Source organism: Salvelinus fontinalis, chromosome 18 (genome assembly GCF_029448725.1).
Source record: "Salvelinus fontinalis isolate EN_2023a chromosome 18, ASM2944872v1, whole genome shotgun sequence".
Classification (NCBI taxonomy): domain Eukaryota; kingdom Metazoa; phylum Chordata; class Actinopteri; order Salmoniformes; family Salmonidae; genus Salvelinus; species Salvelinus fontinalis.
In genome coordinates this window covers 16,841,553-16,854,077 of record NC_074682.1, presented here as the reverse complement: position 1 = coordinate 16,854,077, position 12,525 = coordinate 16,841,553, and positions in this window count along the sequence as shown.

Below are 12,525 nucleotides of genomic sequence, written 5' to 3'. Positions count from 1 at the left end.
GAAGACATTGTGAGAGCTAGACCACATAGGCAAGCGTTTTGCTCAAAGCAAAGTGCATTCATTTTTTTGGACTACATTTCATTCTGGTGACATTACCTTTCTATTTAATTTACTGCACGACTTTGCTTATCTCATGAGTGGTTAATCTACGGAAATCTAAGAAGAACTGATATTTGTGATGCGTTGCCTTCTGCTCAAAGTTACTGTCTTGTTACAATGTTATGTAGCAATATTGTTTCCTGTAGAAAAAAATGTATCAGAAATTGATGTTATGATCAGTATGTTTATGATCACTAGGTGGCAGTCAATGCCCATAGTAGCATATCTCCGTATATGGAGAAAAGCACAAAGCCTCTCTAATGTGGTTCGAGAAACAATGCACTAGCCTACAACCATGTTTTATTTCTGGCTTTTGTTCAACGATAGACTGATATCTATCCATATCTCAACCATGTTTTCATGGACATGGAGAGAGAAAATCTGGGTAATCTCACTCTCACTGCCAATGGCTCCCTGTGGGATGACTATGCAAGGTCATGGTTCTCATCCTATGGCCATTGCCCTCTGGGGCTAGTATTTTATTTATTTATTTTTATTTAAATTCTTATTTACAATGATGGCCTATCAAAATGCAAAAGGCCTCCTGCAGGGACGGGGGCTTGGGATTCAAATGTTTAAATAAATACATTATAAATATAGGACAAAACACACATCACAACAAGAGAGACAACGCAACACTACATAAAGAGAGACCTAAGACAACATAGCAAGGCAGCAACACATGACAACACAGCATGGGAGCAACACAACATGGTAGCAGCACAAAACATGGTACAAATATTATTGGGCACAGTCAACAGCACAATGGGCAAGAAGGTCGAGACAACAATACATCATACAAAGCAGCCACAGCTGTCAGTAAGAGTGTCCATGATTGAGTCTTTGAATGAAGAGATTGAGATAAAACTGTCCAGTTTGAGTGTTTGTTGCAGCTCGTTTCAGTCGCTAGCTGCAGCGAACTGAAAAGAGGAGCGACCCAGGGATGTGTGTGCTTTGGGGACCTTTAACAGAATGTGACTGGCAGAACGGGTGTTGTATGTGGAGGATGAGGGCTGCACTAGATATTTCAGATAAGGGGGAGTGAGGCCTAAGAGGGTTTTATAAATAAAAAAGGTTGCAAGTATTCAGCACAGTCATTCAGGGATCTCTCACCGGGGAAATGTCAGGGCCTTACGCAGCTGGTGAAGTAGTGCAAATCTTGGATACTTTTTTTTTATACCATAACATGAGACAATACAAGCTATTTAAACTCCAGCATTGTCAGTAGGCCTACAGTAGCTACTGGTATAGGAGGCAGCCCTCATGGTAGCCTACCTGAAGACCTGGGGTCTCATTTATAAACGTTGCATAACCACAAATATATGTCCCAAAACATGCGCCAGTTTTCACGCAAAAGTCAGCATTTATAAATACTGAACTTGATGTGAGAATGTGGTTATCCTCCCCCAAACTTTAGATCATGCTTGTGCACAGTTTCTAGTGGTTGAAGTATTGCATTGCAAGAAGGCAAAAGTAGCCTAGTAGTAGCCTAGTAGTAGCCTTGTAGTAGCCTAGTAGTAGCCTAGTAGTAGCCTAGTAGTAGCCTTGTGCAAATGTGGAATATACGATGACACTTTTATTCATAACAAAAAAAACAGGTAGGCCTAGCTAAATATAATAGCGTTATGGGAAACGTTAGCTGAAAGGGTTAAGTAGGAATACCTAGGATAAAGCAATCCTTCTGCCCCCCCCCCCCCTTAAAATGATCTAGATGCACTATTGTAAAGTGGCTGTTCCACTGGATGTCATAAGGTGAATGCACCAATTTGTAAGTCGCTCTGGATAAGAGCGTCTGCTAAATGACTTAAATGTAATGTAAATGTAAAGTAACCATCTGTCTTATGCAACCATACCAAAACATAACATATCATACTAAACATAATGTACTCCCTGTTCACTCATGACTGCAACGCCAGGCCCGACTCCAGCACCATCATTTAGTTTGCCGACGTCATAACAGTGGTAGGCCTGATCACCGACAACGACAAGACAGCCTATAGGGAAGTCAGAGACCTGGCCGTGTGGTGCCAGGACAACAACCTCTCCCTCAACGTGATCAAGACAAAGGAGGAGATTGTGGACTACAGGAAAAGGAGTACCGAGCACACCCCCATTCTCATCGACGGGGCTGTAGTGGAGCAGGTTGAGAGCTTCAAGTTCCTTGGTGTCCACATCACCAACAAACTAACATGGTCCAAGCACACCAAGACAGTCGTGAAGAGGGCACGACAAAACCGATTCCCCCTCAGGAGACTGAAAAGATTTGGCATGGGTCCTCAGATCCTCAAAAGGTCCTACAGCTGCACCAGCGAGAGCATCCTGACAGGTTGCATCACTGCCTGGAATGGCAACTGCTCGGCCTCCGACCGCAAGGCACTATAGAGGTTAGTGAGTACGGCCCAATACATCACTGGGGCCAAGCTTTCTGTCATCCAGGATCTCTATACCAGGTGCTGTCAGAGGAAGGCCCTAAAAATTGTGAAAGACTCCAGCCACTCTATTCATAGACTGTTCTCTCTGCAAACGCACAGCAAGCGGTACCAGATTGCCAAGTCTAGGTCCAAGAGGCTTCTAAACCGCTTCTACCCCCAAGCCATAAGACTCCTGCACATCTAATCAAATGGCTACCCAGACTATTTGCATTGCCCCCTCTTTTACACTGCTGTTACTCTCTGTTATTATCTATGCATAGTCACTCTACCTACATGTACATATTACCTCAATTACCTCGACTAACCGGTGCCCCCGCACACTGACTCTGTACCGGTACCCCCTGTATGTAGCCTCGCTATTGTTATTTTACTGCCGCTCTTTAATTATTTGTTACTGCTGCTCTTTAATTATTTGTTACTTGTATCTATTTTTTGATGTATTTTTCTTAAAACTGCATTGTTGGTTAAGGGCTTGTAAGTAAACATTTCACTGTGAGGTCTACTACACCTGTTGTATTCGGCACATGTGGCAAATAAAATTTGATTTGATTTAATAATTTGAGTGTCCCGGATTTACATTTACTATGTTACATCTGTCTATGAGACCAGGCTGGTAAAGCTTGTAAAGCTGCTACCTGTGTCCTCTAAGCAAATTCATAATGCTAATGACTAGCATTTAAACTTTAAAAACAGATGGAGCTATTGAAACCTATTCAACGAGTGTGTGTAAGTGAATGAGATAAAATGTGATGAGATGCTGAATAGCTGTTGGTTGGTTGTATTGTGCCGTGTGCTTTTGTTCCTTTCTGTACTCATAAACTGAAGGGCAGGAGGGCTTTATGTTGATTCAGAGCTCATACACCCTCAATGATGCTCATCCACTATTTGCAAGAACACTTATTGCATTGGCTTTAAATGCCAGTAGGACTCATTTTACTACACAGGTGGTTCTACCCTGTCATGAATCTTCAAGGCCATAACTTCACCCTGCCTCACACCAGAGCTCTACTCAGTCACAGATTACCTCCTCCTTCTCAATGTGTTTGTGAAATTGAGCTCAGTAGTGAGTGTATTCTCTCCTCTCTGTTATAGCCAGTAAACCTTTATGGGTGTCTGAAGAGGATGGCACTCCATTTGGAGGGTCTGGTAAACACTACTCTAACTCAGATCAGCTCCACTGGCACAAGGTTTAAATGGCAAGGAAGGGAAGAGGCAAACGGTGTGCACCGTGTGTGAGGGTTGTGGTGGTGTTGAAGAGAGGATGAATATATTGTGTTTGTGTGTGTCAACGTGTTTGTACGTGCCTGCGTGTGTCTCTACAGAGAGAGGGGCTCTCTGTCCATTGGACCTTTGTCTTTCAGTCTGTGCAAGCCATCTCTTTCTCTCGGTCTCTCCTCCTACTCCACCTCCATCCCTACGTTCCAGTGTTTGAGGCAAACAGAGAGAGTGGGAGTGGGGTGAAGGCAGGGAGACACACAGCGGTTCAGACAGCTGCTGTGGTCCTTCCAGTGTGAGGAGCCTCTGTCCAGATAGGCCACGCCCCGGCTCCTCTGCCTCACAGAGCTTCCATTGTCCACACCATGACTGCCTCTACTATTGTGATGTCACAGTTTGTCATTCTCAGAGCTGTGCGGCTGCTGCTAAGGTAAACTGACATTCAAATTTTATTCGGGAGAGAATAATCACTAATACACATGTTGACACGACACGCGCACACACTTGTTTTACTGTCTTTCTCTCTAACCAAGAGGAAGAGATCCAGCCTCCTTTATGAACCATGTGTCTCTGGTACAGGCTCTTCTCATGTGGATGTAACTGTGACTCATATGTGATGACAGATGTAAACATACTGTCTGTAACCCTCACCCTTTGACCCGCTCTTTATCATCCCTCATTTCAATCTATTTGCATCTCATTTGCATGGCAGTTGGAGCTCCCTGTGTGGCGCCGATGAGGCTGACAGCACATGCAAACCAAACTTTTTCTTTCCCATCCAGCTCAGATGACTATTAGAACCCAGAGGTGTTAAAGAAGTATGTGGGGGTCTCCCCCACTTCCCCCTCATTTCCCTTCATGGCCTGGTAGCACTACGGGCCATTCACTCTCAGGGGATCAGCAGAGGAAACAACGGTCGACATGTGAACAGGACAACACCCTCCTGTTTACTTTGTAAGCTGTTGTTGGTGCTTATATCAACAGGAACTAAATCTGGTTATTGGACTGTCTGATATGCAGTAGATATGGATATAATCAACAGTGGCTAGACCAACAACATCATATTATATTCGATTTTGCTCCACTATACGTTCAATAGGGTTCTTACATCATACCATACCTCATGGTGACACATCTAATGCTTGACAAACCTTGAAACTACATGCAGGTTGCTCTGGCAACCGATACAAGAGATAGAATCGCTAAGATGCAGCGATAACGACCAGACGCTGAATTATCAGTTAGTTCATATTTACTTTCTGTATCTTTTCATTGTTGTTCTTCCTGAGTCTCACCCACTGTTAAACTCTCCTAGTTCACTATGTGTCCTTGTCAGCACATGATCATAATTAAATCCCTCCCCCCTTATGCTCTGGACCTATGAGAGAGCCCCCTGAGCTGACAGGGTGTCCCTCATTGGTAGTCTACTGTTTCAACCACACAGAGCAGCAGTTTGTAAGAATCACTAAGGGATTACATGGGAGATAAGAAAAATAGGTATCCTGCGGGCGCCACATTAAAGCGCTGTTTGGACAGCAGTGGTCAAAGCTTTTGAGTGGCGATGGAGATAAGGCCTGATACAAGAGGTATGTGTAGAGCAAGTTTAGTTAATGGCATCAAAACGCACTGAGAGGCAGGCTAGGAAAGTTGTACACACAGAGATGTGTGCGCACAAAAACAAATCACAAATACATTTTAGCATATAATTGAAACAATTATAGTCACCCCAGGGTGCCTAAACAATCCAAGAGGTGGAACCGAGCAGAGACGCTGTCAAGGGGGCAGTAGAAGGACCCATTAGGGGCTGATAATACGTGCCCTGTATTGACTTCCTCCATCCCACCAGGCCACTGGCAGACACAGAACACTGATGTGGATTTAGATGACAGCCTTTGAAGAGCGCTCAACATGTGAGGCACAGTGACACCCACAGTGACTCTTTCTCTCTCCTCCTCCTCTTTCTCTCTTTCTCTCTCCTCCTCTTTCTCTCTCACACTGTCTTTCTGCTCTGTTATTATCCAGATCATTATTATTCTCCCTCTCCCTTCTGTTCTTAGGGAGAGAAAGGCCTGCATGCCCGCCCACATGGCTTTGGTGAGATTCCTGACAGAAGCAGAGGGGAAAAAAATAGACAAGAGGCCCAATAAAGTCTGTCTAAATATAGACTACAGGCCTTTTTTCCCTCTGTCCTTATAAAGAGCTGTGGTGAATCCATGTGGAGTATCTTCCTCACTCCTGAGAGATTAGAGCTGTGCGCTCCCCCTCGGACTGGGAACACTGCCACACTGCCTCTGTTCAGTTTTAAAATATTTTCTTAAAAAAAAAAACATCTTAACTTACTTTTCATCTTTACACGAGAGAGGGGAAATAACATTAAGCGGAACATACTAAAATAGGAGAGGTTCAAGGGAGGAAATCAGGGAGAGAGGGATTTTGAGGAGTTAGGCTTCACAGAGGAAGATACTGTGGCAGATTAGGAGATGGCCTTCAGATGAACTGCTGTCAATGAATACTGCCCAAGTATATTTTATTCTACAGTCCTAATCAATACAATTCCTTCCTAATCTAATTTCTATGACCAAAATACCTTTGACAACCTTTGTCCTTATCGGTTTCTTTCTCCCTCCCTTAGTTGAGTTCACTTTATCTTTCCCTTAGTAGATTCTCTTGAGATTTAAACTAAATTTAAGGAGAAATCTCTGTTAAAGCACACAGAGTTCTAGAGATTGTTGCACAAGACAGGCAGAGGCAGACTGGGACCAGAAATTGGCCCTGGCATTCCTAAGACACCTGACAATTTTTTTCCTTGAGGCCCCCATACCGGCCCATATTTTTCCTCAAGGCCCCCACACTGGCAATTTTTTTTCCTTAAAGCTCCTATTATTAGCCAGATATACAACTCTCCTTCTGTGGCCTCCAATTTCTCTTAAATACAAGTAAAACTACATGCATGCTCTTCAACCGATCGCTGCCTGCACCTGACCGCCCGTCCAACATCACTACTCTGGACGGTTCTGACTTAGAATATGTGGACAACTACAAATACCTAGGTGTCTGGTTAGACTGTAAACTCTCCTTCCAGACTCACATCAAACATCTCCAATCCAACGTTAAATCTAGAATTGGCTTCCTATTTCGCAACAAAGCATCCTTCACTCATGCTGCCAAACATACCCTTGTAAAACTGACCATCCTACCAATCCTCGACTTCGGCGATGTCATTTACAAAATAGCATCCAATACCCTACTCAATAAATTGGATGCAGTCTATCACAGTGCCATCCGTTTTGTCACCAATGCCCCATATACTACCCACCACTGCGACCTGTACGCTCTCGTTGGCTGGCCCTCGCTTCATACTCGTCGCCAAACCCACTGGCTCCAGGTCATCTACAAGACCCTGCTAGGTAAAGTCCCCCCTTATCTCACCTCGCTGGTCACCATAGCAGCACCCACCTGTAGCACGCGCTCCAGCAGGTATATCTCTCTGGTCACCCCCAAAACCAATTCTTCCAATCCTTCCTGTTCTCTGCTGCCAATGATTGGAACAAACTACAAAAATCTCTGAAACTGGAAACACTTATCTCCCTCACTAGCTTTAAGCACCAGCTGTCAGAGCAGCTCACAGATTACTACAACTGTACATAGCCCATCTATAATTTATCCCAAACAACTACCTCTCCCCCTACTGTATTTATTTATTTATTTTGCTCCTTTGCACCTCATTATTTATATCTCTACTTTGCACATTCTTCCACTGCAAATCTACCATTCCAGTGTTTTTACTTGCTAAATTGTATTTACTTCGCCACCATGGCCTTTTTTTTGCCTTTACCTCCCTTATCTCACCTCATTTGCTCACATTGTATATAGACTTATTTTTCTACTGTATTATTGACTGTATGTTTGTTTTATTCCATGTTTAACTCTGTGTTGTTGTACGTGTCGAATTGCTTTGCTTTATCTTGGCTAGGTCGCAATTGTAAATGAGAACTTGTTCTCAACGTCCCTACCTGGTTAAATAAAGGTGGAAAAAATAAATAAATAATTGCACAAAAGAAAAACCAAGTTACACAGGCCCAACTGGCATTTGCCCAAAATTCCAGATGGCCGGTCTGCCCATGAAGACAGGTGAGAAAGACTTGAATCTAGTCTTTGTCTATGACCCCCCTCCCATCTCCAGACTGTTCCTGTCTGTCTCTGTCCCTTTTTATCAGTAATTGACTGCCCTGTTTTCCTCAGCCAGCTGTAGCATGGTGCCGCTGTCAGCATCCAGCTGCTCTGTCGCACCAGACAGCGTTATCTCAATCATCATTAACAACACAAGTGCCCCCTCACTTATCAGCAGATTGAAAGAAACACATACATAGTCAAAAACATATATTCATGCATGTATTTACACACACACACGGACAAAGACACAATATCACGAATAGATACCAACTCACAAAATACAACTCTTCATTCTGCTTCCAAGGATGTTAGATAACAAAATCTATACAGCTGTCTCCATATGAGAACAATGAACCAAGAGGGCCTCGGTTCAGAAGTTGCTGACAGACAGAGGGAGAGAGTTATTGTGTTTTTACACCTGTTGCCTGCTCTCTCCTGTTGTATGTGGCCTCAGACAAAGGCCCTTATGAGAACACATACTGTGAAGTCTCACACACTTCCTGTGACTGTAAAGCCTCACACATGTCCTGTGACTGTAAAGCCTCACACAGGTCCGCACACGCAAACACACACACACGTGCGACACATGCTCGCACACACACGGGCACACACACACACACCTCATGTTAGCATTGTGCTGGCCGTCTGAACTGAGATCAGTTTGAATGCTTCACAGAAAGGCAGGCTCCAGAAGGCTGAATAACATCCACACAGAGCAGATAACTCATCGTTATATAATCAGCCATTGCATTCCCTTCCACAGCAGAGCCAGTCAGAGTCGGTGTGTGAGGCAGAGCTAGTATTTCTCAGTGTTTTTTTGTTTTGTTTGTGGATGTGTTGGGGTGTGTGCCTACACCAGTACATGTATGCTTGTGAGTGTGCAGAATGTGTGGGCACACATGTCCCCTGTATGCTGCTGTGAATGACACACTGAATGAGGAAGCTCAACTTTCAGAACACATCAGGCTTTCAGGCCTCTCTGTCTCTGTAGGTTCTGCCACTTAGCCTCTCCTCCCCTCTCCTGTCAGTAGCTCTCTCTTGGGCACTGCTGGGGGTTAGGGCAGGGGCCAAGCCCTGGGTGTATGCATGCTGACCAGAGATAAGGAAATCTGGCATAGAATCAAGAAAACCCCACTGCGGAGAGCACACACGAGTACCCTCTCACATTGGGGCCATGGTATGGTTTGGTCCTCAGAGGTAGAGTAATGATTGGGGAACAGGGGTTAGGAGGGAGCAGAGGCACTTGTTCCAGTTTGTTAAAAGCTAAAATAACACCTTGAGTGGATCCCTTTCCCCCTCACTCTCTCCTCTCACCCCTGCTCACCCTAACCCTTCCTCCCTCACCCTCTTTAAGGCGTCCACATGCTTCCCATCCGAAACAGTTCGGAATTAGTTTGTGCATATATTCTGAAATTATTTTGGCAAGGGGTTTTTCGGCTGTTCGTGCACACAAAACATTTTCTCGAGGCAAGAAGAAGTCTATGCCTCTTTGTCTGTGACTTGTCAACAGAGAGACTAGTTTTCAAGCAAATTTTTTCACTTGAGAAATACTGCACCGAACATCTTAGTTAGATGTAAAAATTGCAACTAAGATCTCATTGGCAAAAACATTAAAATTAATGACAGATTTCTTGAGTTACCTTAGATTAACTCAGACTATTTTGAGGAAATGGCTACAGCGTCTCAAGATGGACAAACCTTTTTCTAGTGTTCAAGCGAAGGTCTTTTAAGTTAGTATATAAGCACACTCGTTCAGCCGATCATGCTGATGCCTTTATTTAAACCTATCACCCCTCCTCATAACCCTTCTTACACACACACACGCACGCACGCACGCACGCACGCACACACACACACACACACACACACACACACACACACACACACACACACACACACACACACACACATTTTAATATCCTTTTGGGGACCTAAAATTGATTTCCATTCACAATCCTATTTTCCTTAAACCAAACCACAAACCCTAATCCAAAACCTAAACCTAACTCTAATCCTAAACCTAACTCCTAAGCCTAAAATAGCATTTTTTCTTGTGGGGATCGGCAAAATGTCATGTTTTACTATCCTTGTGTGAACTTATTTTCCCCACAAGGATAGTAAAACCAAAAACACATGCACAAACACATACACCTCACCCTTCTCTTCTCACCGCTCCTCACGCTAACCTTTCCCCTCGCCCCTGTATGTGATCTCACCCAGAGGAATGTGTTAGCCATGCTACATTAGCCACTCATACTGCATGATGACACACAGCCCTTGTGACTGCATAGAGAAACCCCCTTTTTCCAGCTGTATGTACAGCAAGACCCATGTCCTGTGTGTGAGCAGACTGGGCACAATCACACATCGCTGGGGAAAGTGTGTGTGGTGCACTGTCCATCCTACTGAGGAGTGTGTTTGTGTGCATTGCTGAAGAGTGTGTGTGACAGTGTGTATGTGGATCGTGTAGGGCGTGTGAACTGTATATATAGCCTGGTGTGAACAGATTAGTGGACAGGGGGAAGGATATGGAGATAAGAGGGTTTTGTCTTCCTCGCCTGGCCTGGTCTGTATGTCTGTCTCTTGGAGACTCTGAGCCAATGATTACACACTGCTCCTGCCTGCCCTCCCCAGGCTTAAACTCAGTGAGACAAACTCAGATCAAATTACAGGCTTGAAGACATGGGGGATCTGAAGGGAGAGAGAGAGAACAAAACACAAACACTCCATCACAAGGGTGATGAGAGCACACATACACTCACTCACTCACTCACCCACCCACACACATTTAATTTCTCTCCCTCACACTTCCTGTAAAGTCATACATAATCACACTCCCAGCAAAACCTGTGCATCAACATTCTGTTATTAACACCAAAAGACTGAATATGTCCAAGTGCATCATCGCTCTAGAATAAAACACGCATGACCTTGCAAACACCTTGCAAGCACACACACACATAATCACACGCATACCAATTAACCAACCTCCACTTCCATTTAGCCTTTAATGCACATGACTGACAGTAACAGCCTGCTATAGATAGCCTGAGTAGTGGATGTCTTCATTTTCATCACCCACCCACGCCTTTTAATGGCTGAGTGTGAGAATCACACAGAGGTCCATTAGACTAGCTGATAGGGAGCAAGCCTGTTTATTGGAACGCACAACAACCCATCCCATTCCCACTCAACAGTCTGCGGCCCCCTGTCCATAGCAACCTATCCTCTATTCCCTACCTCCTGGTTTTTCTACATCCCATTCCTTTCTAACTATGTCATTAAGAGCAGGCTGCTCACATGGACATCAAACCTGTCTTCACAATCTGCCTTCACAATAAACCCCTGTCTGGCTTCCCCCTGCCTCTACAGACCCCCCCCCCCCCCCCCCTTCCCCCATCCATTCCCAATACCCTACCACTCATCAGCCCTCTGCCCCCTCTGTCGATGTTCCACATACCTATCCCCAACACTCTACCCCACTCCAGACCTGTCCTTATAATCTCTCTGGGTTGGCGCGGGAAGATGACACGGGTCAGGGCTGGGCACTTTGAGAGGGGGGATAAATATAGAGCTGACCCTATCTGAAATGGCTGCTGATATTACCCAGGCCCCAGGGGGCCACTTCAGACTGTTACACAGGACCACTAATACAGCCGAGTTGAGAGATGGTCAGAGTAGCTGGATATAGGGGGAGGTGTGTTTACAGAGGAAACAGAATACAGACTTTGAGTAGATGGGTTAGTTCAGTATTGCAACAGTACACAACATTCCAGGTATAGTACGCAATAGGATATACCAGAACATTCACCTTTTGCTGTTGGTGTTTTGCAAATGGGTTTCCTTCAATCCAATCTATGTGGCTTTTTGAATACCACTACATAAGGTGACCATGACAGGCATTACCTCATACCATTATCCATGAAAAAAAATTATTCAATAATATTTGTCGATTAATATTGAAAAATATTATACAAACATTTTATAATTATAAAAACGAGTAATTGCAAGAGGCATCACAGAGAGTTATAAAATGTGTCTGAGGGATGGAGTGGAAATCCACCTCAAAGTGAAAGATCAACACATAGTGAAATCAAGAAGGGTGGGAGTTGGGGGGTAACTGAGTAGAAAAAGTCATTTCATTCTGAGTGTAGCTGGGGGCTGATAAGACAGGACCAAGTTATATGAGTTCTGAGGAATCCATTGACATCAGAGGGGAACATGACTCAGAGTAGAGCATGTGTGGAGTTAGATTTGAGTGAACTGCACTGTAGAATGTGCGTGTGATGCCTTATGGTGACTCTGCAAAACATGCTCCAATGGGCCTGTGTATGACCTCGTTCATCCACCTGACACTCTACTCTGTTTCTCCCCGCTCATTCAGTGAGACAGTGAGACAGTGGGAAGGTGAGAGAGGGGTTAGAATGACAGGGAGAGCGTGAGATAAGGACAACGGAGCGTGAGGAGGAGAAACAGAGGCAGTAGGAAAGAGAGAGGGAGAGTGAGAAAAGAAAGTGAGAATAAAAACAGAGGATGCAGGGAAAAGGGCTACAAGAAGAAACTGTGAGGACTGTGAGAATGTGAGGGAAGCCAGACGATTGGGAGG